We start from the raw sequence: 27,611 nt of genomic DNA, 5'->3' as shown, positions 1-27,611 counted from the left end.
CCAGTACGTTCCTCTACAGTACGTTGGTAGTACGCCCCCCAGTACGTTCCTCTACAGTATGTTGATAGTAAAACCCCCAGTACGTTCCTCTACAGTATGCTGATAGTACACCCCCCTGTACGTTCCTCTACAGTATGTTGATAGTAAACCCCCCAGTACGTTCCTCTACAGTATGCTGATAGTACACCCCCAGTACGTTCCTCTACAGTACGTTGATAGTACGCCCCCACCCAGTACGTTCCTCTACAGTATGTTGATAGTACACCCCCCACCCAGTGCGTTCCTCTACATTATGTTGATAGTACACCCCCCAGTACGTTCCTCTACAGTATGTTGATAGTATGCCCCCAGTACGTTCCTCTACAGTATGTTGATAGTACGCCCCCCCAGTACGTTCCTCTACAGTATGTTGATAGTACACCCCCCAGTACGTTCCTCTACAGTATGTTGATAGTATGCCCCCCAGTACGTTCCTCTACAGTATGTTGATAGTACGCCCCCAGTACGTTCCTCTACAGTATGTTGATAGTATGCCCCCCAGTACGTTCCTCTACAGTATGTTGATAGTACCCCCCAGTACATTCCTCTACAGTATGTTGATAGTACACACCCCCAGTACGTTCCTCTACAGCATGTTGATAGTACCCCCCAGTACGTTCCTCTACAGTATGTTGATAGTATGCCCCCCCCAGTACGTTCCTCTACAGTATGTTGATAGTACGCCCCCCAGTACGTTCCTCTACAGTATGTTGATAGTACACCCCCCCAGTACGTTCCTCTACAGCATGTTGATAGTACGCTCCTCTACAGTGGCCTGATAGTATGTTTCTCCCCCCAGTACGTTCCTCTACAGTATGTTGATAGTATGTTTCTCCCCCAGTACGTTACCCTACAGTATGTTGATAGTACCCCCCCCAGTACGTTCCTCTACAGTATGTTGATAGTACACCCCCCCCAGTACGTTCCTCTACAGTATGTTGATAGTATGCCCCCCCCCAGTACGTTCCTCTACAGTATGTTGATAGTACGCCCCCCCAGTACGTTCCTCTACAGCATGTTGATAGTATGCCCCCCCCAGTACATTCCTCTACAGTATGTTGATAGTACCCCCCAGTACGTTCCTCTACAGTATGCTGATAGTATGCCCCCCCCCCCCAGTACGTTCCTCTACAGTGGCCTGATAGTACGCCCCCCAGTACGTTCCTCTACAGTATGCTGATAGTACGCCACCCCAGCACGTTCCCCCAGTACGTTCCTCTACAGTATGTTGATAGTATGCCCCCAGCACGCTGTTCCTCTACAGTATGTTGATAGTATGCCCCCCAGTACGTTCCTCTACAGTGGCCTGATAGTACGCCCCCCAGTACGTTCCTCTACAGTATGTTGATAGTAACCCCCCAGTACGTTCCTCTACAGTATGCTGATAGTATGCCCCCCCCAGTACGTTCCTCTACAGTACGTTGATAGTACGCCCCCCACCCAGTACGTTCCTCTACAGTATGTTGATAGTATGCTCCCCCCCAGTACGTTCCTCTACAGTATGTTGATAGTACACCCCCCAGTACGTTCCTCTACAGTATATTGATAGTATGCCCCCCCAGTACGTTTTCCTCTACATTATGTTGATAGTACACCCCCCCAGTACGTTCCTCTACAGCATGTTGATAGTACGCTCCTCTACAGTGGCCTGATAGTATGTTTCTCCCCCCCAGTACGTTCCTCTACAGTATGTTGATAGTATGTTTCTCCCCCAGTACGTTCCTCTACAGTATGTTGATAGTACCCCCCCCAGTACGTTCCTCCACAGTATGTTGATAGTACAACCCCCAGTACGTTCCTCTACAGTATGTTGATAGTACGCCCCCCCAGTACGTTCCTCTACAGTATGTTGATAGTACGCCCCCAGTACGTTCCTCTACAGCATGTTGATAGTATGCTCCCCCAGTACGTTCCTCTACAGTATGTTGATAGTACCCCCCCCAGTACGTTCCTCTACAGTATGCTGATAGTATGCCCCCCCAGTACGTTCCTCTACAGTGGCCTGATAGTACGCCCCCCCAGTACGTTCCTCTACAGTATGTTGATAGTAAACCCCCCCAGTACGTTCCTCTACAGTATGCTGATAGTACGCCACCCCAGTACGTTCCCCCAGTACGTTCCTCTACAGTATGTTGATAGTATGCCCCCCCAGTACGTTCCTCTACAGTATGTTGATAGTATGCCCCCCAGTACGTTCCTCTACAGTATGCTGATAGTATGCCCCCCAGTACGTTCCTCTACAGTACGTTGATAGTACGCCCCCACCCAGTACGTTCCTCTACAGTATGTTGATAGTATGCCCCCCAGTACGTTCCTCTACAGTATGTTGATAGTACACCCCCAGTACGTTCCTCTACAGTATATTGATAGTATGCCCCCCAGTACGTTCCTCTACATTATGTTCATAGTACCTCCCCAGTACGTTTCTTCTACAGTATGTTGATAGTATGCCCCCCAGTACGTTCCTCTACAGTATGTTGATAGTACGCCACCCCAGTACGGTCCTCTACAGTATATTGATAGTACCCCCAGTTCGTTCCTCTACAGTATGCTGATAGTATGTTTCTCCCTGCAGTATGTTCCTCTACAGTGGCCTTACAGTACCCCCCAGTACGTTCTTCTACAGTATGTTGATAGTATGCCCCCCAGTACGTTCCTCTACAGTATGTTGATAGTACGCCACCCCAGTACGTTCCTCTACAGTATATTGATAGTATGCCCCCCCAGTACGTTCCTCTACATTATGTTGATAGTATTCCCCCCCAGTACGTTCCTCTACAGTACGTTGGTAGTACGCCCCCAGTACGTTCCTCTACAGTATGTTGATAGTAAACCCCCCAGTACGTTCCTCTACAGTATGCTGATAGTACACCCCCAGAAAATACGTTCCTCTACAGTATGTTGATAGTATGCCCCCCCAGTACGTTCCTCTACAGTATGTTGATAGTACGCCCCCCCAGTACGTTCCTCTACAGCATGTTGATAGTATGCCCCCCAGTACGTTCCTCTACAGTATGTTGATAGTACCCCCCCCAGTACGTTCCTCTACAGTATGCTGATAGTATGCCCCCCAGTACGTTCCTCTACAGTGGCCTGATAGTACGCCCCCCAGTACGTTCCTCTACAGTATGTTGATAGTAAACCCCCCAGTGCGTTCCTCTACAGTATGCTGATAGTACGCCACCCCAGTACGTTCCCCCCAGTACGTTCCTCTACAGTATGTTGATAGTATGCCCCCCCAGTACGTTCCTCTACAGTATGTTGATAGTATGCCCCCCCCAGTACGTTCTCTACAGTATGCTGATAGTATGCCCCCCCCAGTACGTTCCTCTACAGTGGCCTGATAGTACGCCCCCAGTACGTTCCTCTACAGTATGTTGATAGTAAACCCCCAGTACGTTCCTCTACAGTATGCTGATAGTATGCCCCCCCCCCCAGTACGTTCCTCTACAGTACGTTGATAGTACGCCCCCCCCCAGTACGTTCCTCTACAGTATGTTGATAGTATGCCCCCCCCAGTACGTTCCTCTACAGTATGTTGATAGTACACCCCCCCAGTACGTTCCTCTACAGTATATTGATAGTATGCCCCCCAGTACGTTCCTCTACATTATGTTCATAGTACCCCCCCCCAGTACGTTCTTCTACAGTATGTTGATAGTATGCCCCCCCCAGTACGTTCCTCTACAGTATGTTGATAGTACGCCACCCCAGTACGGTCCTCTACAGTATATTGATAGTATGCCCCCCCCAGTACGTTCCTCTACAGTATGCTGATAGTATGTTTCTCCCTGCAGTATGTTCCTCTACAGTGGCCTGATAGTACCCCCCCAGTACGTTCTTCTACAGTATGTTGATAGTATGCCCCCCCCAGTACGTTCCTCTACAGTATGTTGATAGTACGCCACCCCAGTACGTTCTCTCTACAGTATATTGATAGTATGCCCCCCAGTACGTTCCTCTACATTATGTTGATAGTGGCCCCCCCAGTACGTTCCTCTACAGTACGTTGGTAGTACGCCCCCAGTACGTTCCTCTACAGTATGTTGATAGTAAACCCCCCCCCAGTACGTTTCCTCTACAGTATGCTGATAGTACACTCCCCCCAGTACGTTCCTCTACAGTATGTTGATAGTAAACCCCCCAGTACGTTCCTCTACAGTATGCTGATAGTACACCCCCCAGTACGTTCCTCCACAGTACGTTGATAGTACGCCCCCACCCAGTACGTTCCTCTACAGTATGTTGATAGTACACCCCCCACCCAGTACGTTCCTCTACATTATGTTGATAGTACACCCCCCAGTACGTTCCTCTACAGTATGTTGATAGTATGCCCCCAGTACGTTCCTCTACAGTATGTTGATAGTACGCCCCCAGTACGTTCCTCTACAGTATGTTGATAGTACACCCCCAGTACGTTCCTCTACAGTATGTTGATAGTATGCCCCCCCAGTACGTTTCCTCTACAGTATGTTGACAGTACGCCCCCAGTACGTTCCTCTACAGTATGTTGATAGTATGCCCCCCAGTACGTTCCTCTACAGTATGTTGATAGTACCCCCCCCAGTACATTCCTCTACAGTATGTTGATAGTACACCCCCCAGTACGTTCCTCTACAGCATGTTGATAGTACCCCCCCTGTAGTAGTACGTTCCTCTACAGTATGTTGATAGTATGCCCCCCCCAGTACGTTCCTCTACAGTATGTTGATAGTACGCCCCCAGTACGTTCCTCTACAGTATGTTGATAGTACACCCCCCAGTACGTTCCTCTACAGCATGTTGATAGTACGCTCCTCTACAGTGGCCTGATAGTATGTTTCTCCCCCAGTACGTTCCTCTACAGTATGTTGATAGTATGTTTCTCCCCCCAGTACGTTCCTCTACAGTATGTTGATAGTACCCCCCCCAGTACGTTCCTCTACAGTATGTTGATAGTACACCCCCCAGTACGTTCCTCTACAGTATGTTGATAGTATGCCCCCCCAGTACGTTCCTCTACAGTATGTTGATAGTACGCCCCCAGTACGTTCCTCTACAGCATGTTGATAGTATGCCCCCAGTACGTTCCTCTACAGTATGTTGATAGTACACCCCCAGTACGTTCCTCTACAGTGGACTGATAGTACGCCCGCCCAGTACGTTCCTCTACAGTATGTTGGGGACAGGGGGAGGGGGTAGTTCACCCCCACCCATATTGCAGACAGTATTGTAGCTTCCATCAATGTAATTGTCTGTATCATTTCCAATCCCCCCATATAACATAACAACATCTGAAAAAGTAAATGGGTCTGAATACATTCCTAAGGCACTTCTTGTCTCATCACAATATCTCATGTTTCTCCCCCAGACAGGTCCTTGACAGTGGCCTGAAAGTTACTGCTCTGTCATGAACTGTCAACTATGGGACCTTATACAGACAGTTGTGATTCTGTCTGAATCATGTTCAAACAATTGAATTGGCCACCGATGGACTCCAATCAAGTTGCAGTGACATTCTACAGTGGATGATCAAAGGAAATAGGAATGTCATAGTAAAGGGGAGAAGGAGGGCCTGAAATAGGAATGTCATAGCAGAAAGGGGAGAAGGGGAGGAAATAGGAATGTCATAGGAAAGGGGAGAAGGAGGGGAGGAAATAGGAATGTCATAGGAAAGGGGAGAAGGAAGGGAGGAAATAGGAATGTCATAGGAAAGGGGAGAAGGAGGGGAGGAAATAGGAATGTCATAGCAAAGTGGAGAAGGAGGGGGAAATGAGGAAATAGGAATGTCATAGGAAAGGGGAGAAGGAGGGGAGGAAATGGTGCTGAATGTCATAACAAAGGGGAGAAGGAGGGAGGAAATAGGAATGTCAAGCAAAGGGGAGAAGGAGGGGAGGAAATAGGAATGTCATAGGAAAGGGGAGAAGTGAGGGAGGAAATAGGAATGTCATAACAAAGGGGAGAAAGGGGAGGAAATAGGAATGTCATAACAAAGGGGAGAAGGAGGGGAGGAAATAGGAATGTCATAGGAAAGGGGAGAAGGAGGGGAGGAAATAGGAATGTCATAGGAAAGGGGAGAAGGAGGGGAGGAAATAGGAATGTCATAACAAAGGGGAGAAGGAGGGGAGGAAATAGGAATGTCATAGCAAAGGGGAGAAGGAGGGGAGGAAATAGGAATGTCATAGGAAAGGGGAGAAGGAGGGGAGGAAATAGGAATGTCATAGGAAAGGGGAGAAGGAGGGGAGGAAATAGGAATGTCATAACAAAGGGGAGAAGGAGGGGAGGAAATAGGAATGTCATAACAAAGGGGAGAAGGAGGGGAGGAAATAGGAATGTCATAGCAAAGGTGAGAAGGAGGGGAGGAAATAGGAATGTCATAGTAAAGGGGAGAAGTCTAGGGGAGGAAATAGGAATGTCATAACAAAGGGGAGAAGTATGGGGGGAAATAGAATGTCATAGTAAAGGGGAGAAGGAGGGGAGGAAATAGGAATGTCATAGGAAAGGGGAGAAGGAGGGGAGGAAATAGGAATGTCATAGTAAAGGGGAGAAGGAGGGGAGGAAATAGGAATGTCATAACAAAGGGGAGAAGGAGGGGAGGAAATAGGAATGTCATAGGAAAGGGGAGAAGGAGGGGAGGAAATAGGAATGTCATAGTAAAGTGGGAGAAGGAGGGGGAGGAAATAGGAATGTCATAACAAAGGGGAGAAGGAAGGGAGGAAATGGGAATGTCATAGGAAAGTGGAGAAGGAGGGGAGGAAATAGGAATGTCATAGGAAAGGGGAGATGGAGGGGAGGAAATAGGAATGTCATAGGAAAGGGAGAAGGAGGGGAGGAAATAGGAATGTCATAGCAAAGGGAGAAGGAGGGGAGGAAATAGGAATGTCATCTTTCTTTCTTTCCTCGTGGGGAGGAAATAGGAATGTCATAGTCTCCTCTCCTCCTTTCTGGGAGGAAATAGGAATCTTCATAGGAAAGGGGAGAAGGAGGGGGAGGAAATCAGGAATGTCATAGCAAAGGGGAGAAGGAGGGAGGCTAGGAATGTCATAGGAAAGGGGAGAAGGAGGGGAGGAAATAGGAATGTCATAGGAAAGGGGAGAAGGAGGGGAGGAAATAGGAATGTCATAGGAAAGGTGACAGGAGGGGAGGAAATAGGAATGTCATAACAAGGGGGAGAAGGATGGGAGGAAATAGGAATGTCATAACAAGGGGGAGAAGGAGGGGAGGAAATAGGAATGTCATAACAAAGGGGAGAAGGAGAGGAGGAAATAGGAATGTCATAACAAGGGGGAGAAGGAGGGGAGGAAATAGGAATGTCATAGTAAAGGGGAGAAGGAGGGGAGGAAATAGGAATGTCATAACAAGGGGGAGAAGGAGGGGAGGAAATAGGAATGTCATAGTAAAGGGGAGAAGGAGGGGAGGAAATAGGAATGTCATAGTAAAGGGGAGAAGGAGGGGAGGAAATAGGAATGTCATAACAAAGGGGAGAAGGAGGGGAGGAAATAGGAATGTCATAGGAAAGGGGAGAAGGAGGGGAGGAAATAGGAATGTCATAGTAAAGGGGAGAAGGAGGGGAGGAAATAGGAATGTCATAACAAAGGGGAGAAGGAGGGGAGGAAATAGGAATGTCATAGCAAAGGGGAGAAGGAGGGGAGGAAATAGGAATGTCATAGCAAAGGGGAGAAGGAGGGGAGGAAATAGGAATGTCATAACAAAGGGGAGAAGGAGGGGAGGAAATAGGAATGTCATAGCAAAGGGGAGAAGGAGGGGAGGAAATAGGAATGTCATAGCACTTCAAGTGGAGAAGGAGGGGAGGAAATAGGAATGTCATAGTAAAGGGGAGAAGGAGGGGAGGAAATAGGAATGTCATAACAAAGGGGAGAATATAGGGAGGAAATGGAATGTCATATAAAGTGTTGGAGAAGGAGGGGAGGAAATAGGAATGTCATAGCAAAGTGGAGAAGGAGGGGAAAGGAAATAGGAATGTCATAGCAAATGGAGAAGGAGGGAGGAAATAGGAATGTCATAACAAGGGGGAGAAGGAGGGGAGGAAATAGGAATGTCATAGCAAAGGGGAGAAGGAGGGGAGGAAATAGGAATGTCATAACAAGGGGGAGAAGGAGGGGAGGAAATAGAATGTCATAACAAGGGGGAGAAGGAGGAGGAAATAGAATGTCATAGCAAAGGGGAGAAGGAGGGGAGGAAATAGGAATGTCATAACAAGGGGGAGAAGGAGGGGAGGAAATAGGAATGTCATAGCAAAGTGGAGAAGGAGGGGAGGAAATAGGAATGTGGAGAAGAGAGAAACAGGAATGTCATAGTAAAGGGGAGAAGGAGGGAGGAAATATAACAAGGGGGAGAAGGAGGAGGAAAGGAGGAATGTCATAGCAAAGGGGAGAAGCTGGGAGGAAATAGGAATGTCATAGCAAAGTGGAGAACAGAGGGGAGGAAATAGGAATGTCATAGTAAAGGGAGAAGGAGGGAGGAAATAGGAATGTCATAACAAAGGGGAGAAGGAGGGGAGGAAATAGGAATGTCATATAAAGGGGAGAAGGAGGGGAGGAAATAGGAATGTCATAGCAAAGTGGAGAAGGGGGGAGGAAATAGGAATGTCATAGCAAAGTGGAGAAGGAGGGGAGGAAATAGGAATGTCATAACAAGGGGGAGAAGGAGGGAGGAAATAGAATGTCATAGCAAAGGGGAGAAGGAGGGAGGAAATAGGAATGTCATATTAGGGTGTTTGTAAGGGGAGAAGGAGGGGAGGAAATAGGAATGTCATAACAAGGGGGAGAAGGAGGGGAGGAAATAGGAATGTCATAGCAAAGGGGAGAAGGAGGGGAGGAAATAGGAATGTCAAAACAAGGGGGAGAAGGAGGGGAGGAAATAGGAATGTCATAGCAAAGTGGAGAAGGAGGGGAGGAAATAGGAATGTCATAACAAGGGGGAGAAGGAGGGGAGGAAATAGGAATGTCATAGCAAAGGGGAGAAGGAGGGGAGGAAATAGGAATGTCATAGCAAAGTCTGTGGAGAAGGAGGGGAGGAAATAGGAATGTCATAGTAAAGGGGAGACTGGGATGGGAGGAAATAGGAATGTCATAACAAAGGGGAGAAGGAGGGGAGGTCTCCAGGAATGTCATTAAAGGGGAGAAGGAGGGAGGAAATAGGAATGTCAAAACCAAAGGGGAGAAGGAGGGGAGGAAATAGGAATGTCTTATGAGCAAAGGGGAGAAGGAGGGGAGGAAATAGGAATGTCATAGTAAAGGGGAGAAGGAGGGGAGGAAATAGGAATGTCATAACAAAGGGGAGAAGGAGGGGAGGAAATAGGAATGTCATAACAAAGGGGAGAAGGAGGGGAGGAAATAGGAATGTCATAACAAGGGGGAGAAGGAGGGGATTTGATTTAGGAATGTCATAGTAAAGGGGAGAAGGAGGGGAGGAAATAGGAATGTCATAGGAAAGGGGAGAAGGAGGGGAGGAAATAGGAATGTCATAGCAAAGGGGAGAAGGAGGGGAGGAAATAGGAATGTCATAGCAAAGGGGAGAAGGAGGGGAGGAAATAGGAATGTCATAGCAAAGGGGAGAAGGAGGGGAGGAAATAGGAATGTCATAGGAAAGGGGAGAAGGAGGGGAGGAAATAGGAATGTCATAGGAAAGGGGAGAAGGAGGGGAGGAAATAGGAATGTCATAACAAGGGGGAGAAGGAGGGGAGGAAATAGGAATGTCATAGCAAAGGGGAGAAGGAGGGGAGGAAATAGGAATGTCATAGGAAAGGGGAGAAGGAGGGGAGGAAATAGGAATGTCATAACAAAGGGGAGAAGGAGGGGAGGAAATAGAATGTCATAGTAAAGGGGAGAAGGAGGGGAGGAAATAGGAATGTCATAACAAGGGGGAGAAGGAGGGGAGGAAATAGGAATGTCATAACAAGGGGGAAGGGGGGAGGAAATAGGAATGTCATAACTGGGGGAGAAGGAGGGGAGGACATAGGAATGTCATAGTAAAGGGGAGAAGGAGGGGAGGAAATAGGAATGTCATAGGAAAGGGGAGAAGGAGGGGAGGAAATAGGAATGTCAAGGAAAGGGGAGAAGGAGGGGAGGAAATAGGAATGTCATAACAAAGGGGGAGAAGGAGGGAGGAAATAGGAATGTCATAGGAAAGTGGAGAAGGAGGGGAGGAAATAGGAATGTCATAGGAAAGGGGAGAAGGAGGGGAGGAAATAGGAATGTCATAGGAAAGGGGAGAAGGAGGGGAGGAAATAGGAATGTCATAAGAAGGGGGAGAAGGAGGGGAGGAAATAGGAATGTCATAGGAAAGGGGAGAAGGAGGGGAGGAAATAGGAATGTCATAGGAAAGGGGAGAAGGAGGGGAGGAAATAGGAATGTCATAGCAAATTGGTGTGAATACGTATATAAATGAGATATTTCAGTATTTCATTTTCAATTAATTAGCAAAAATAAATAAAAACATGTTTTCAATTTGTCATCGTGGCCTGAGAAAAAGTATATATTTAATCCATTCTTGATGCAACATAACAAAATGTGATATAAGTCAAGGGATGGGAATAGCTTCTGAAGGCACTGTAGCCCCCAAGACATTGATCCGGCCCATCTAGCAGAAACCGCTCAGTTCTGCCTCCAGACTTATGACAATTAACATCAACCTGCGTCTGGTCACTGAATCAAGTCTCTTCATCTGCCACCTACAGTGGCTTGCGAAAGTATTCACCCCCCTTGGCATTTTTTCCTATTTTGTTGCCTTACAACATGGAATTAAAAATCGATTTTTTGGGGGGGAGGTTTGTATCATTTGATCTACACAACATGCCTACTACCTCTTTGAAGATGCAAAATATTTTTTATTGTAAAACAAACCAGAAACAAGACAAAAAAAATAAAAACTTGAGCGTGCCTAACTATTCAACCCCCCCAAAGTCAATACCTTTTGCAACAATTACAGCTACAAGTCTCTTGGGGCATGTCCCTATAATCTTGGCACATCTAGCCACTGGGATTTTTGCCCATTATTCAAGGCAAAACTGCTCCAGCTCCTTCAAGTTGGATGGGTTCCGCTGGTGTATAGCAATCTTTAAGTCATACCACAGATTCTCAATTGGATTGAGGTCTGGGCTTTGACTAGGCCATTCCAAGACATTTAGATGCTTCCCCTTAAACCACTCGAGTGTTTATTTAGCAGTATGCTTAGGGTCATTGTCCTGCTGGATGGTGAACCTCCGTCCCAGTCTGTAACGGTTTTCTAGGTGTGAAGGAGAGTCGGACCAAAATGCAGCGTGTAGATTGCGATTCATGTTTTAATAAAAAAATGTAACACGAATCTAAATACAAACACTACAAAAAACAATAAACGTAAAGAAAAACGAAACAGCCTATACTTGTGTACACTAACACATAGACAGGAACAAGGACACTAAGGACAATCACCCACGACAAACTCAAAGAATATGGCTGCCTAAATATGGTTCCCAATCAGAGACAACGATAAACACCTGCCTCTGATTGAGAACCACTCCAGACAGCCATAGACTTTGCTAGATCACCCCACTAGCTACAATCCCAATATATACACACCACATACAAAAACCCATGCCACACCCTGGCCTGACCCAATACATGAAGATAAACACAAAATACTTCGACCAGGGCGTGACAGAACCCCCCTCCCCCTAAGGTGCGGACTCCCGAACGCACCTCAAAACAATAGGGAGGGTCCGGGTGGGCGTCTGCCCATGGTGGCGGCTCCGGCGCGGGACGTGGACCCCACTCAGTCAATGTCTTAGTCCCCTCTCCTCGCGTCCCTGGATAGTCCACCCTCGCCGCCGACCATGGCCTAGTAGTCCTCACCCAGAACCCCACTGGACTGAGGAGCAGATCGGGACTGAAGGGCAGCTCGGGACTGAGGCAGCTCGGGACTGAGGGAAAGCTCGGGAGTGAGAGAAAGCTCGGGAGTGAGAGAAAGCTCAGGAGTGAGAGAAAGCTCAGGAGTGAGAGGATCCGGCTGACTGGCGGATCTGGAAGAGTCTGGTTGACTGGCAGATCTGGAAGAGTCTGGTTGACTGGCAGATCTGGAAGAGTCTGGTTGACTGGCAGATCTGGAAGAGTCTGGCTGACTGGCGGATCTGGAAGAGTCTGGCTGACTGGCAGATCTGGAAGAGTCTGGTTGACTGGCGGATCTGGAAGAGTCTGGTTGACTGGCAGATATGGAAGAGTCTGGTTGACTGGTGGCAGATCTGGAAGAGTCTGGTTGACTGGCAGATCTGGAAGAGTCTGGTTGACTGGCGGATCCTGGCAGACTGAAAGATCTGGCTACTCCATGCTGACTGGCGGCTCTGGCTGCTCCACGCTGACTGGCGGCTCTGGCTGCTCCATGTAGGCTGACAGCTCTGGCGGCTTCTTACAGACTAGCAGCTCTGGCGGCTCCGTGCAGACTGGCAGCTCCTTGCAGACTGACAGCTCCTTGCAGACTGACAGCTCCTTGCAGACTGGCAGCTCCTTGCAGACTGACAGCTCCTTGCAGACTGGCAGCTCCTTGCAGACTAGCGACTCGTTAACCAATAGGATAGTGACTAGATAACCAATAGGATAGTGAATAGATAACCAATAGGATAGTGAATAGATAACCAATAGAATAGTGACTAGATAACCAATAGGATAGTGGATAGATAACCAATAGAATAGTGACTAGATAACCAATAGGATAGCGACTAGATAACCAATAGGATAGTGAATAGATAACCAATAGAATAGTCGAAAAATCAAATCAAATCAAATTTTATTTGTCACATACACATGGTTAGCAGATGTTAATGCGAGTGTAGCGAAATGCTTGTGCTTCTAGTTCCGACAATGCAGTAATAACCAAAAAGTAATCTAACTAACAATTCCAAAACTACTGTCTTATACACAGTGTAAGGGGATAAAGAATATGTACATAAGGATATATGAATGAGTGATGGTACAGGGCAGCATAGGCAAGATACAGTAGATGGTATCGAGTACAGTATATACATATGAGATGAGTATGTAAACAAAGTGGCATAGTTAAAGTGGCTAGTGATACATGTATTACATAAGGATGCAGTCGATGATATAGAGTACAGTATATACGTATGCATATGAGATGAATAATGTAGGATAAGTAACATTATATAAGGTAGCATTGTTTAAAGTGGCTAGTGATATATTTACATAATTTCCCATCAATTCCCATTATTAAAGTGGCTGGAGTTGAGTCAGTGTCAGTGTGTTGGCAGCAGCCACTCAATGTTAGTGGTGGCTGTTTAACAGTCTGATGGCCTTGAGATAGAAGCTGTTTTTCAGTCTCTCGGTCCCAGCTTTGAAGCACCTGTACTGACCTCGCCTTCTGGATGATAGCGGGGTGAACAGGCAGTGGTTCAGGTGGTTGTTGTCCTTGATGATCTTTATGGCCTTCCTGTAACATCGGGTGGTGTAGGTGTCCTGGAGGGCAGGTCGTTTGCCCCCGGTGATGCGTTGTGCAGACCTCACTACCCTCTGGAGAGCCTTACGGTTGAGGGCGGAGCAGTTGCCGTACCAGGCGGTGATACAGCCCGCCAGGATGCTCTCGATTGTGCATCTGTAGAAGTTTGTGAGTGCTTTTGGTGACAAGCCGAATTTCTTCAGCCACCTGAGGTTGAAGAGGCGCTGTTGCGCCTTCTTCACGATGCTGTCTGTGTGAGTGGACCAATTCAGTTTGTCTGTGATGTGTATGCCGAGGAACTTAAAACTTGCTACCCTCTCCACTACTGTTCCATCGATGTGGATAGGGAGGTGTTCCCTCTGCTGTTTCCTGAAGTCCACAATCATCTCCTTAGTTTTGTTGACGTTGAGTGTGAGGTTATTTTCCTGACACCACACTCCGAGGGCCCTCGCCTCCCTGTAGGCCGTCTTGTAGTTGTTGGTAATCAAGCCTACCACTGTTGTGTCGTCCGCAAACTTGATGATTGAGTTGGAGGCGTGCGTGGCCACGCAGTCGTGGGTGAACAGGGAGTACAGGAGAGGGCTCAGAACGCACCCTTGTGGGGCCCCAGTGTTGAGGATCAGCAGGGAGGAGATGTTGTTGCCTACCCTCACCACCTGGGGGCGGCCCGTCAGGAAGTCCAGTACCCAGTTGCACAGGGCGGGGTCGAGACCCAGGGTCTCGAGCTTGATGACGAGCTTGGAGGGTACTATGGTGTTGAATGCCGAGCTGTAGTCGATGAACAGCATTCTCACATAGGTATTCCTCTTGTCCAGATGGGTTAGGACAGTGTGCAGTGTGGTTGAGATTGCATCGTCTGTGGACCTATTTGGGCGGTAAGCAAATTGGAGTGGGTCTAGGGTGTCAGGTAGGGTGGAGGTGATATGGTCCTTGACTAGTCTCTCAAAGCACTTCATGATGACGGAAGTGAGTGCTACGGGGCGGTAGTCGTTTAGCTCAGTTACCTTAGCTTTCTTGGGAACAGGAACAATGGTGGCCCTCTTGAAGCATGTGGGAACAGCAGATTGGTATAGGGATTGATTGAATATGTCCGTAAACACACCGGCCAGCTGGTCTGCGCATGCTCTGAGGGCGCGGCTGGGGATGCCGTCTGGGCCTGCAGCCTTGCGAGGGTTAACACGTTTAAATGTCTTACTCACCTCGGCTGCAGTGAAGGAGAGACCGCATGTTTTCATTGCAGGCCGTGTCAGTGGCACTGTATTGTCCTCGAAGCGGGCAAAAAAGTTATTTAGTCTGCCTGGGAGCAAGACATCCTGGTCCGTGACAGGGCTGGATTTCTTCCTGTAGTCCGTGATTGACTGTAGACCCTGCCACATGCCACTTGTGTCTGAGCCGTTGAATTGAGATTCTACTTTGTCTCTGTACTGACGCTTAGCTTGTTTGATAGCCTTGTGGAGGGAATAGCTGCACTGTTTGTATTCGGTCATGTTACCAGACACCTTGCCCTGATTAAAAGCAGTGGTTCGCGCTTTCAGTTTCACGTGAATGCTGCCATCAATCCACGGTTTCTGGTTAGGGAATGTTTTAATCGTTGCTATGGGAACGACATCTTCAACGCACGTTCTAATGAACTCGCACACCGAATCAGCGTATTCGTCAATATTGTTAACTGACGCAATACGAAACATATCCCAGTCCACGTAATGGAAGCAGTCTTGGAGTGTGGAGTCAGCTTGGTGGGACCAGCGTTGGACAGACCTCAGCGTGGGAGCCTCTTGTTTTAGTTTCTGTCTGTAGGCAGGGATCAACAAAATGGAGTCGTGGTCAGCTTTTCCAAAAGGGGGGCGGGGCAGGGCCTTATATGCGTCGCGGAAGTTAGAGTAACAATGATCCAAGGTTTTTCCACCCCTGGTTGAGCAATCGATATGCTGATAAAATGTAGGGATTCTTGTTTTCAGATTAGCCTTGTTAAAATACCCAGCAACAATGAATGCAGCCTCCGGATAAATGGTTTCCAGTTTGCAAAGAGTTAAATAAAGTTCGTTCAGAGCTACCGATGTGTCTGCTTGGGGGGGATATATACGGCTGTGATTATAATCGAAGAGAATTCTCTTGGTAGGTAATGCGGTCTACATTTGATTGTGAGGAATTCTAAATCAGGTGAACAGAAGGATTTGAGTTCCTGTATGTTTCTTTCATCACACCATGTCTCGTTAGCCATAAGGCATACGCCCCCGCCCCTCTTCTTACCAGAAAGACGTCTGTTTCTGTCGGCGCGATGCGTGGAGAAACCCGTTGGCTGCACCGCCTCGGATAGCGTCTCTCCAGTGAGCCATGTTTCCGTGAAGCAAAGAACGTTACAGTCTCTGATGTCCCTCTGGAATGCTACCCTTGCTCGGATTTCATCAACCTTGTTGTCAAGAGACTGGACATTGGCAAGAAGAATGCTAGGGAGTGGTGCACGGTGTGCCCGTCTCCGGAGTCTGACCAGAAGACCGCCTCGTTTCCCTCTTTTTCGGAGTCGTTTTTTGGGGTCGCAGCATGGGATCCATTCCGCTGTCCTGTTTGAAAGGCAGAACACAGGATCCGCGTCACGAAAAACATATTCTTGGTCGTACTGATGGTGAGTTGACGCTGCTCTTATATTCAGTAGTTATTCTCGATTGTATGTAATGAAACCTAAGATGACCTGGGGTACTAATGTAAGAAATAACATGTAAAAAAAACAAAAAACTGCATAGTTCCCTAGGAACGCGAAGCGAGGCGGCCATCTCTGTCGGCGTCGGAATAGATAACCAAAAGGATAGCGACTAGATAACCAATAGGATAGTGAATATATAACCAATAGGATAGTGAATAGATAACCAATAGAATAGTGACTAGATAACCAATAGGATGGTGACTAGATAACCAATAGGATAGCGGCTAGATAACCAATAGGATAGTGAATAGATAACCAATGGAATAGTGACTAGATAACCAATAGGATAGCGACTAGATAACCAATAGGATAGTGAATAGATAACCAATAGGATAGTGAATAGATAACCAATAGAATAGCGACTAGATAACCAATAGAATAGCGACTAGATAACCAATAGGATAGTGAATAGATAACCAATAGAATAGTGACTAGATAACCAATAGGATAGTGAATAGATAACCAATAGGATAGTGAATAGATAACCAATAGAATAGCGACTAGATAACCAATAGAATAGCGACTAGATAACCAATAGGATAGTGAATAGATAACCAATAGAATAGTGACTAGATAACCAATAGGATAACGACTAGATAACCAATAGAATAGTCCGTCCGTCCGAATGTATGTCTGGTTACTTTGTTAGACATAAATAAGTCTGGATGATAGTATTGATTTGTCTGGGAGCTCGGTTGGTCTGTGTGTGTGTGTGTATGTGTGTGAGTCGGGAAACGCCATTGCGTCATTGGATATCCGTAACCTACATCGATTCTTTTTCCTACACTCAATCTCTGAGGTTTCCATGGTTACGACCCTGAATATACATGTGTGTGTGTCTGTCTGCGTATCTGTGTGTGTGCTCATACTTATACATTTGTGTGTGTGTGTGTGTAGTCTATTGTATCTTTCAGTGATAAGTTCTCTCCATTTCACGCCCTCTCTCTCTACAACGCATTCAGAAAGTATTCAGACCCCTTCACTTTTTCCACATTTTGTTACGTTACAGCCTTGTTCTAAAATTGATTCAATAATTTTTTTCCTCATCAATCTACACACAATATCCCATAATGACATCACAATACCCCATAACAACATCACAATACCCCATAATGACAAGAGGTTTTAAGATTTTCTTAAAGATTATTAAAAAGAAATAACAAAAATACCTTATTTATATAAATATTCACCCCCTTTGCTCTGAGACTCTAAATTGAGCTCAGGTGAATCCTGTTTCTATTGATCATCCTTGAGATGTTTCTACAACTTGATTGGAGTTAACCTGTGGTAAATTAAATTGATTGGACATGATTTGGAAAGGCACACACCTGTCTATATGAGGTCCCAAAGTTGACAGTGCATGTCAGAGCAAAAACCAAGCCTTGAGTTCGAATGAATTGTCTGTAAAGCTCAGAGACAGGATTGTGTCGAGGCACAGATCTGGGGAAGGGTACCAAAACATGTCTGCAGCATTGAAGGTCCACAAGAACACAGTGGCCTCCATCATTCTTAAATGGAAGAAGTGTGGGACCACCAAGACTCCTCCTAGAGCTGACCACCCGGCCAAACTGAGCAATCGGGGGGAGAAGGGCCTTGGTCAAGGAGGTGACCAACAACCCAATGGTCACTCTGACAGAACTCTAGAGTTCATCTGTGGAGATAAGAGAACCTTCCAGAAGGACAACCATCTCTGCAGCACTCCACCAATCAGGCCTTTATGGTAGATTGGCCAGACGGAAGCCACTCCTCAGTAAAAGGTACATGACAGACAGCTTGGAGTTTGCCAAAAGGCACGTAAAGACTCTCAGACCATGAGAAACAAGATTCTCTGGTCTGATGAAACCAAGATTGAACTCTTTGGCCTGAATGCCAAGCATCACATCTGGAGGAAACCTGGCACCGTCTCTACCGTGAAGCATGGTGGTGGCAGCATCATGCTGTGGAGATGTTTTTCAGCGGCAGGGACTGGGAGACTCGTCAGGATCAAGGCAACGATGAATGAAGCAAATTACAAAGAGATCCTTGATGAAAACCTGCTTCAGAGTCCTCAGGATCTCAGACTGGGTGAAGGTTCACCTTCCAACAGGACAACGACCCTAAGCACACAGCTAAGACAACACAGGAGTGGGTTCAGGACAAGAGTCTGTAATACCTACATGTTTCAAGCAGATCACCATAGTCTATGTGCCCAAGAAAGTGAAGGTTACCTGCCTAAATGGTAGCTATGAAGTGCTTTGAAAGGCTGGTCATGGCTCACATCAACACCATCATACCAGCAACTCTAGACCCACTCCAATTTGCATACCGCCCCAACAGATCCACAGATGACGCAATCTCAATCGCACTCCACACTGCCCTTTTCCACCTAGACAAAAGGAACAGCTATGCGAGAATACGGTTTATTGAATACAGCTCGGCGTTCAACACCATAGTGCCCACAAAGCTCATCACTAAGCTAAGGACTCTGGGACTGAACACCTCCCTCTGTAACAGGATCCTGGACTTCCTGATGGGCCACCCCCAGGTGGTAAGGGTAGGTAACAACACATCTGCCACGCTGATCCTCAACACAGGGGCCCCTCAGGGGTACGTGCTCAGTCCCCTCCTCACCCACTCCAACACCATCATTAAGTTTGATGATGACACAACTGTGGTAGGCCTGATCACCGACAACAATGAGACAACCTACCGGGAGGAGGTCAGAGACCTGGCAATGTAGCACCAGGACAACAACTGCATTGTTGGTTAAGGGCTTGTAAAGTGAGCATTTCACTGTAAGGTCTACCCCCTATTTGGCGCATGTGACAAATATCATTCGATATGATTTAATTTGATTTACTGAGATGGGAAAACTTGCCAGAAGGACAACAGTCTCTACAGGACTTCACCAATCTGCAATCTGAGCTTTATGGGAGAGTGGCCAGATGGAAGCCTCTCTTGAGAAAAGACATGACTGCACGCCTGGACTTGACAAAAAGGCACCTGAGTTACAAACATGTAACTCTTTGACCAATTACAGTGTGGTGGGTTAGTTATTGACATCCATTCAAATATACTGTTACTAAGGAAATAGCTAACATGGAGAAAGAAAGATGGAGGGAGGGGGAATGAAAGAGAGAAGGAGAGACAGATAGATAGGAAACCAGGGGAGGGGGATAGGGAGTGAGAGGGAGAGACAGTACAAAGGGAAGAAAAGAAAATGGAGAGGAAGAAAGAGAGTGAGGGAGGGGGAACAAAGGAGAGAGGGAGAGTTAGCTGGGAAAGGGGGGAGGGGGAAAGGGAGTGAGAGGAAGAAAGAGAGGGAGAGATAATCTTCCAGCAAACATGAGTATCTATCTCCCCCTCCTGGACATGTCTGGTACTGCACATTCACACATTTTAACTATCTCTCAGTGCCTGTGTGAATCATATCTGACAGAAAAACACTGTGTGTGTCTACAGGTCTGTCGGTGTCAGTGCGTCACGGGGCCCTGTACTCCGGGCTGTCAGGGTTTAATGGAGCTCTGGGTTGTATGGCCGTGGGAGGACTGTTCTTTACCTTCAACTGGAGGACACACCTCTTCTCTATCGCCAGCGGTGAGACATTCTTCTCCTCTTCTTTCCCCCACACCATCCCTCTCTCCTCTCTCCTCATCCCTCTCTCCTCTCCATCCATCTCTCCCCTCCATCCATCTCTCCTCTCCATCCCCCTCTCTCCTCTCCATCCCTCTCTCCTCTCCATACCCCTCTCCTTTCCTCATCCCTCTCCTCTCCATCCCTCTCTCCTCTCCTCATCCCTCTCTTCTCTCTGTCCCTCTCTCATTTCCTCATCCCCCTCGCCTCTCCTCATCCCTCTCTCCTCATCCATCCCCATCCTCTCTTTCCCTTTCTCCTCTCCATCCCCCTCTCTCCTCTCCTCTCCATCCCCCTCTCTCCTCTCCTCTCTCCATCCCCCTCTCTCCTCCATCCCCCTCTCCTCTCCTCTCTCCATCCCCCCCTCTCTCCTCTCCATCCCCCTCTCTCCTCTCCTCTCTCCACCCCCCTCTCTCCTCCACCCCCTCTCTCCTCTCCATCCCCCCCTCTCCATCCCTCTCCAGTGAATACATCTGATCCTATAAATGGGTAATCAGGAAGTCATTGTGTACCTTGATTGAATTTCATAGTTTTTGCAGAGGTCCAACACACACACACACACACACACACACACACACACACACACACACACACACACACACACACACACACACACACACACACACACACACACACACACACACACACACACACACACACACACACACAGAATGTAGCGGTGAGAAGATTGTTCCTGATAGGGGTTGTGGCTCATTAGTAAAGAGATAATCTACTCACAGCCTCATCCAGAAGCTGGGTCCTCAATGGCACACTATTCCTTGAACAGAGCATGAAGGGAATACAGTATTCAACACTATGTAGTGAATAAGGTATTCAACACTATGTAGTGAATAAGGTATTCAACACTATGTAGTGAATAAGGTATTCAACACTATGTAGTGAATAAGGTATTCAACACTATGTAGTGAATAAGGTATTCAACACTATGTAGTGAATAAGGTATTCAACACTATGTAGTGAATAAGGTATTCAACACTATGTAGTGAATAAGGTATTCAACACTATGTAGTGAATAAGGTATTCAACACTATGTAGTGAATAAGGTATTCAACACTATGTAGTGAATAAGGTATTCAACACTATGTAGTGAATAAGGTATACAACACTATGTAGTGAATAAGGTATACAACACTATGTAGTGAATAAGGTATTCAACACTATGTAGTGAATAAGGTATTCAACACTATGTAGTGAATAAGGTATACAACACTATGTAGTGAATAAGGTATACAACACTATGTAGTGAATAAGGTATACAACACTATGTAGTGAATAAGGTATTCAACACTATGTAGTGAATAAGGTATACAACACTATGTAGTGAATAAGGTATTCAACACTATGTAGTGAATAAGGTATACAACACTATGTAGTGAATAAGGTATTCAACACTATGTAGTGAATAAGGTATTCAACACTATGTAGTGAATAAGGTATACAACACTATGTAGTGAATAAGGTTGCATTTGGAACGTAGCCATCATGTCAGAGTGTGTGTGTGTGTGTGTGTGAATAAGGTGTTCAACACTATGTAGTGAATAATGGTAGATTAACTATCTTCTCTTCCCTACAGCGTTTCTTTCTGCGTATGCTGATATCGCCCTGAGTAATCTACTGGGAACGGTGAGCCCTCAGACATACACACTATAACTCCTACAGCACTGTTTACCACTTAAGAGTATATGATTCCTACTGTCCTCAATTTGTCCTCACACTCTGTCTCTCTCTCTCTTCTAGTGAATTTCCTCAACCCTATCTTCCTCTCTTCCCTCTTCCTGAATAAGGTATTCAACCTATCTAGTTCCTCAACACTTGTAGTCCTAAGGTCTTCAACCTCTTCCTGAATTCTCACCCTCTGTTCCTCACCCATTCTTCCTGTCTGAATCCCTCTCCCTCTTCCTCTAACCCCCCTTCAACTCTTTCTGAATTCCTTCCCCCACTATGTACACCACCCATCTCTCTCTCCACTTCCCCACCCCACCTTTTCCTCTATCTCCTACCCCCCCCTCCAGGTGGGCCTCCCAGCATGCAGTTGGGCGGCAACTCTGACCGCCACTCTGATGCTGCTGCTGACAGGGAGGAGCCTGTCTGCATACCGCATCCCTACTGGTCGAGTCATGGCTCCGGAACAGAACATCCGCTGCCATAGCCAATGGGCTGCCAGAGAGACCACAGACAGCACTGACGTATAGACACATACACACAACTGCCTGAACCCATAAAATGTCCATATCGATATTGTCCACATGATGGCGCTCTGAGTCTGGCAGGTGTAAGCGAGTTTCCGCTCGGTCGCCTTCCGATCAGCTTCCCCTCCCCTGATCCTAACCTTAACCCTTTGAATGAAACCATATGCAAAACTGACCTAGGATCAGCATCTAGGAGCAACTTACACTGAACCACAGGGACAAGCACATACAGAAAGGAGGAGATGTACATAGCCTTTCTGGCTTCACTGGGCCTATAAAGGGACCGATTGAAGTCAATGTCTTGACTCAGTGTTGTAGGCTACAATAGGCTACATGCTGATTAAAAATCACTTTCTGTGTCTCCGTCTGTCATTGTAGCCTGTGAAGGTCTGCTACTAAGCTTGTCAAATAAACAATTTTTCCACATTCACTGCCTGTTTTTCGAAACACGGACGCCTGTACACATATTCAGTATGTACACATATACAGTATGTACACATATTCAGTATGTACACATATACAGTATGTACACATATTCAGTATGTACACATATACAGTATGTACACATATACAGTATGTACACATATTCAGTATGTACAACATATTCAGTATGTACACATATGTAGTATGTACAACATATTCAGTATGTACACATATACAGTGAATGTACACACTATTCAGTATGTACACATATACAGTATGTACACATATTCAGTATGTACACATATTCAGTATGTACAACATATTCAGTATGTATACATATTCAGTATGTACACATATTCAGTATGTATACATATTCAGTATGTACACATATTCAGTATGTACACATATACAGTATGTACACATATTCAGTATGTACAACATATTCAGTATGTACAACATATTCAGTATGTATACATATTCAGTATGTACACATATTCAGTATGTATACATATTCAGTATGTACACATATTCAGTATGTACACATATTCAGTATGTACACATATTCAGTATGTACACATATACAGTATGTACACATATTCAGTATGTACACATATTCAGTATGTACACATATACAGTATGTAACTACATATACAGTATGTACACATATTCAGTATGTACACATATTCAGTATGTACACATAACAGTATGTACCATATTCAGTATGTACACATATTCAGTATGTATCACATATTCAGTATGTACCATATTCAGTATGTCCCATATACAGTATGTATACATATTCAGTATGTACACATATTCAGTATGTATCTCCACATATACAGTATGCACATATTCAGTATGTACTGACAGGGAGTATGTATATCCATATTCAGTATGTACAGAACATATTCAGTATGTACACATATTCAGTATGTACACATATACAGTATGTATACATATTCAGTATGTACACATATTCAGTATGTACACATATACAGTATGTACACATATTCAGTATGTCAGCATCACATATACAGTATGTACACATATTCAGTATGTACACATATACAGTATGTACACATATACATGTATGTACACATATACAGTATGTACATATTCAGTATGTCAAATAAACAGTTTTTCCACATTCAGTATGTACCTATTTATGTAAACATATTCAGTATGTACACATATTCAGTATGTACACATATACAGTATGTACACATATTCAGTATGTACACATATACAGTATGTACACATATACAGTATGTACACATATACAGTATGTACACATATTCAGTATGTACACATATACAGTATGTACACATATACAGTATGTACACATATTCAGTATGTACACATATTCAGTATGTACACATATACAGTATGTACACATATTCAGTATGTACACATATTCAGTATGTACACATATACAGTATGTACACATATTCAGTATGTACACATATTCAGTATGTACACATATTCAGTATGTACACATATTCAGTATATATCTACACAGAAATAGAAGGAGGGGAAAAAATATTCTCAAAACATTGTATTTTTATCCAGATTTCAGAATAAATAGTAACAGACAAAACACATCCAGTAGAAGACAAATAGACTTGTTACTATGAAGAAAAAAGGTGCATCCGGACTCCTATTTGGGTTTGACCACAGCGCCTCAACAACATCTCTGGCTAAACAGGGGGGTAGCGTCTGGAGTGGCGTATTCAGCCCTGGCACGTCCCCTTGTCTATGTCACCACAGGCCTCCTCCTCATCTTCGTCCCCCTCTGACTCTCACTCCTCTTCCTCTAACTCGCTCTCCTTTAATTGGCCTCCATTGTTGTCCAAACCAAGAAAGCCAACCTGAAGCCTATTTATAGTGCCAAAGCTCTGATTTCTAAGCGAAGAAATCGGCTATAAGTGTTTTCACACTGTCAGCACTGTGTGTAGGTCATAGGTACATTCTGAATGGCAGTTTTTCCCCCAAAACGAAACACGAGATCTGTTACTTTTAAATGATGTGTCTAATGTAGAGAACAGTGTTTAGGAAGAAGTGTGTTTTACAATTTGCAAACTGAGTGCAAAGCAGATAAATGTGCTTGTAGTTTTGCAGACTTGGTGTGAAGATGAGGCACATGAGTTAATGGTTTCACTGAGAGTTCCTCATGTACCACTTTTATTGTGTAAGAGATGGTAGAAAACTGTAGGCTACCATCAGTGCAGGAAGTAAAATGAAATTCCAATTCTATAATTGAAAAATATATATATTTAATTTCAATGACATCAAAACAAAGCAAAGAGTAGCTATTTCTTTCCAAAGTTTACTTATTTTTTTTATATATATATATATAAATCAATATGGGATGTGGTCAATTCTAATTGAATACATCATGCATTTCTATCTGAACGTTGGCCAACATTGTGTCCTGCTGAACGTGGTGCTGATTTCCAACAGCCCATTCATTCACAGCCGATACAGATACTGTACCTATGGGCGTTTTGTCTGGTGGTACATGTGAGTCGTCATTCACAGCCGATACAGATACTGTACCTATGGGCGTTTTGTCTGGTGGTACATGTGAGTCGTCATTCACAGCCGATACAGATACTGTACCTATGGGCGTTTTGTCTGGTGGTACATGTGAGTTGTCATTCACAGCCGATACAGATACTGTACCTATGGGCGTTTTGTCTGGTGGTACATGTGAGTCGTCATTCACAGCCGATACAGATACTGTACCTATGGGCGTTTTGTCTGGTGGTACATGTGAGTCGTCATTCACAGCCGATACAGATACTGTACCTATGGGCGTTTTGTCTGGTGGTACATGTGAGTCGTCATTCACAGCCGATACAGATACTGTACCTATGGGCGTTTTGTCTGGTGGTACATGTGAGTTGTCATTCACAGCCGATACAGATACTGTACCTATGGGCGTTTTGTCTGGTGGTACATGTGAGTTGTCATTCACAGCCGATACAGATACTGTACCTATGGGCGTTTTGTCTGGTGGTACATGTGAGTCGTCATTCACAGCCGATACAGATACTGTACCTATGGGCGTTTTGTCTGGTGGTACATGTGAGTCGTCATTCACAGCCGATACAGATACTGTACCTATGGGCGTTTTGTCTGGTGGTACATGTGAGTCGTCATTCACAGCCGATACAGATACTGTACCTATGGGCGTTTTGTCTGGTGGTACATGTGAGTCGTCATTCACAGCCGATACAGATACTGTACCCATCGGCGTTTTGTCTGGTGGTACATGTGAGTACAGGTTTGAAGAATACACATCTCCCCCCGGTCTTTTGGTCAGAGGACTCCTCCAGCTGTAGAAAAACAAAGTAGAGTTGACAGCACAGCGCTGATTACATCAATGGATGACAGGGGAATTCCAAGACAGACAGTATTTTGACCCTTGACCAGATCAAACCTGACCAACCTGAAGTGGGACTGGTGCCTGGCCACATTCTGCCTCAGCCTCTTCTGCTCCTGATATGGGAGGGGGTTCCCACCACACTAACAACAGATCCACCAGGTCATGTCAGTAGCCTGTGAATTAAATCAAATATAATCACTCAATAAACATATAGCGGATATTATATATATATGTTTAGTGATGATACTAATAGAGGGACTGTAAGTACAGAATAGTCAGACCAGTGATGCTGAAGGTGGTATTACTGTACAACCAGCCGTGTAACGTTACTGAATGCTTGTATTATGTAAGACTGGTACTCGTGGCTAGACATGTACCATCCTTCATTCATTTATGCCCTAGAAAATACACAATATACTTTTTTGAGAACGGGCATGTTGTTTGTAGCACTCGTCGGAGACGAAGACCCTGAATGTTAGCTAGTTTTAACCTAACCCTTGATCATGACTCCCACTTCCATTAAAGGCAGACTGCCGACAGGTCCTGAGTTACCGACTGCTAAACCCAAACAATATACCTGTTTTCACAAAAGTAGCTAGCTACCTAAATTGCAAATATGGGTTAGTTATCATTATCTTTGTCCGAGTTTAAATTACTTGGCTAACTAGCTAAATTTTCGTTTTCGTAATGGGTTCCCAAACGACTCTCCTTCGCCTTTACACGATGTGAATGCAATGCTTACAATATCGACGACAAGCTGGCTGACGTTAGGCATGCAACTCTTCCTCTCTGTGACATTCCACATTAGGGAGAGGCTATGTATTTGGCTAGTTACATCACGGGTATCATAGCCACACACCAGTCACAGCCATCATGTTGTGTGTTTGTTGTAAATAATCCCTTCCTTGCCATCTTGCACAATATTGTTGAATGCATTAGAAATCTGCACCAACTACATGCAAGTCGATTTTCACTTCTATGCCGAGAAAGTGTGCATGCATTGCAGACTTCACAGCCCACAACAGGAGGAAGCTGGGGGCGGACACCACCTTGTTGTCTCTGGGCAATTGGACATCATTGGTAAAAGTGGGCTTGTAAGTAATTCATAACTATCCCATCCCTACCCGTTACGATGCAGTCACTTCCAAATGTTGTTTTGAAAGATACTGGCTTTATGACCAAAATGATCCTATTTGCACTTCGTGGTTCATTTTGATACTATAATCAATGTTTCTGACTCATATCGATGCCACATAGGCCCTTTATAAGTGTATAAATTGGTTCTAGGAGACAGTTCAACTTTAAAACTACACCATGTTCTGTCATTCTCGTTGCAAAATGTGAGGAATATCATGAGGTGAGCTATTAAACAAGCTATTTTTTCCGCTATGCTCCATGGACATTTTTTTTTTTTAATTTCAGGAAATAAGCTTTAAAACTGCAAAATGTTCTCTCAGACAAAATGAGTAAAATACAATTATAAAACAGTTTTTTTAGGGGGGGGTTGGGGGGCCTTCCACGTATACTGTATTCTCAAAATATCCCTCCATATACCATAATAAATCTGTATACTGTATTCTCAAAATATCCCTCCATATACCATAATAAATCTGGTCAAACTGTAAAAAATTATATAAAAAAATAATAATGTTTTTAAAAAACATGGGGGAATTACGCCCATCTACTGTTTGTCTCCCCCCCACCACCATTTCGCCCCTGCAGTGTACACATATCTATCTCACTGTCAACTGCATTTATTTTTTAGCAAACTTAACATGTGTAAATATTTGTATGAACATAACAAGATTCA

General features: G+C 45.2%; 1 long non-coding RNA gene and 1 pseudogene across 2 annotated transcripts; one reads left to right on the top strand and one right to left on the bottom strand.

Moving 5' to 3' along the window:
• The window catches only part of LOC127915529 (urea transporter 2-like), a 28,771-nt pseudogene extending 6,351 nt beyond the window's left edge, over positions 1 to 22,420 (top strand).
• A 2,397-nt stretch (positions 22,421 to 24,817) lies between these two features.
• On the bottom strand, positions 24,818 to 25,964 carry LOC118374218 (uncharacterized). 2 transcript variants are annotated; one of them, XR_008094017.1, is made up of 3 exons: positions 25,865 to 25,964; positions 25,096 to 25,751; positions 24,818 to 25,032 (listed from the first exon to the last, which is right to left on the bottom strand). It is a non-coding gene; the product is annotated as an uncharacterized LOC118374218 (long non-coding RNA). The 2 variants fall into 2 exon arrangements; XR_008094016.1 differs by having other exon boundaries at positions 24,818 to 25,284; positions 25,411 to 25,751.
• Between the last annotated feature and the right edge of the window lie 1,647 nt (positions 25,965 to 27,611).

Source organism: Oncorhynchus keta, chromosome 35 (assembly GCF_023373465.1).
Source record: "Oncorhynchus keta strain PuntledgeMale-10-30-2019 chromosome 35, Oket_V2, whole genome shotgun sequence".
NCBI lineage: Eukaryota > Metazoa > Chordata > Actinopteri > Salmoniformes > Salmonidae > Oncorhynchus > Oncorhynchus keta.
Note: the sequence above shows the minus strand (reverse complement) of the source record. Positions and strands in the feature narration are given on the sequence as shown.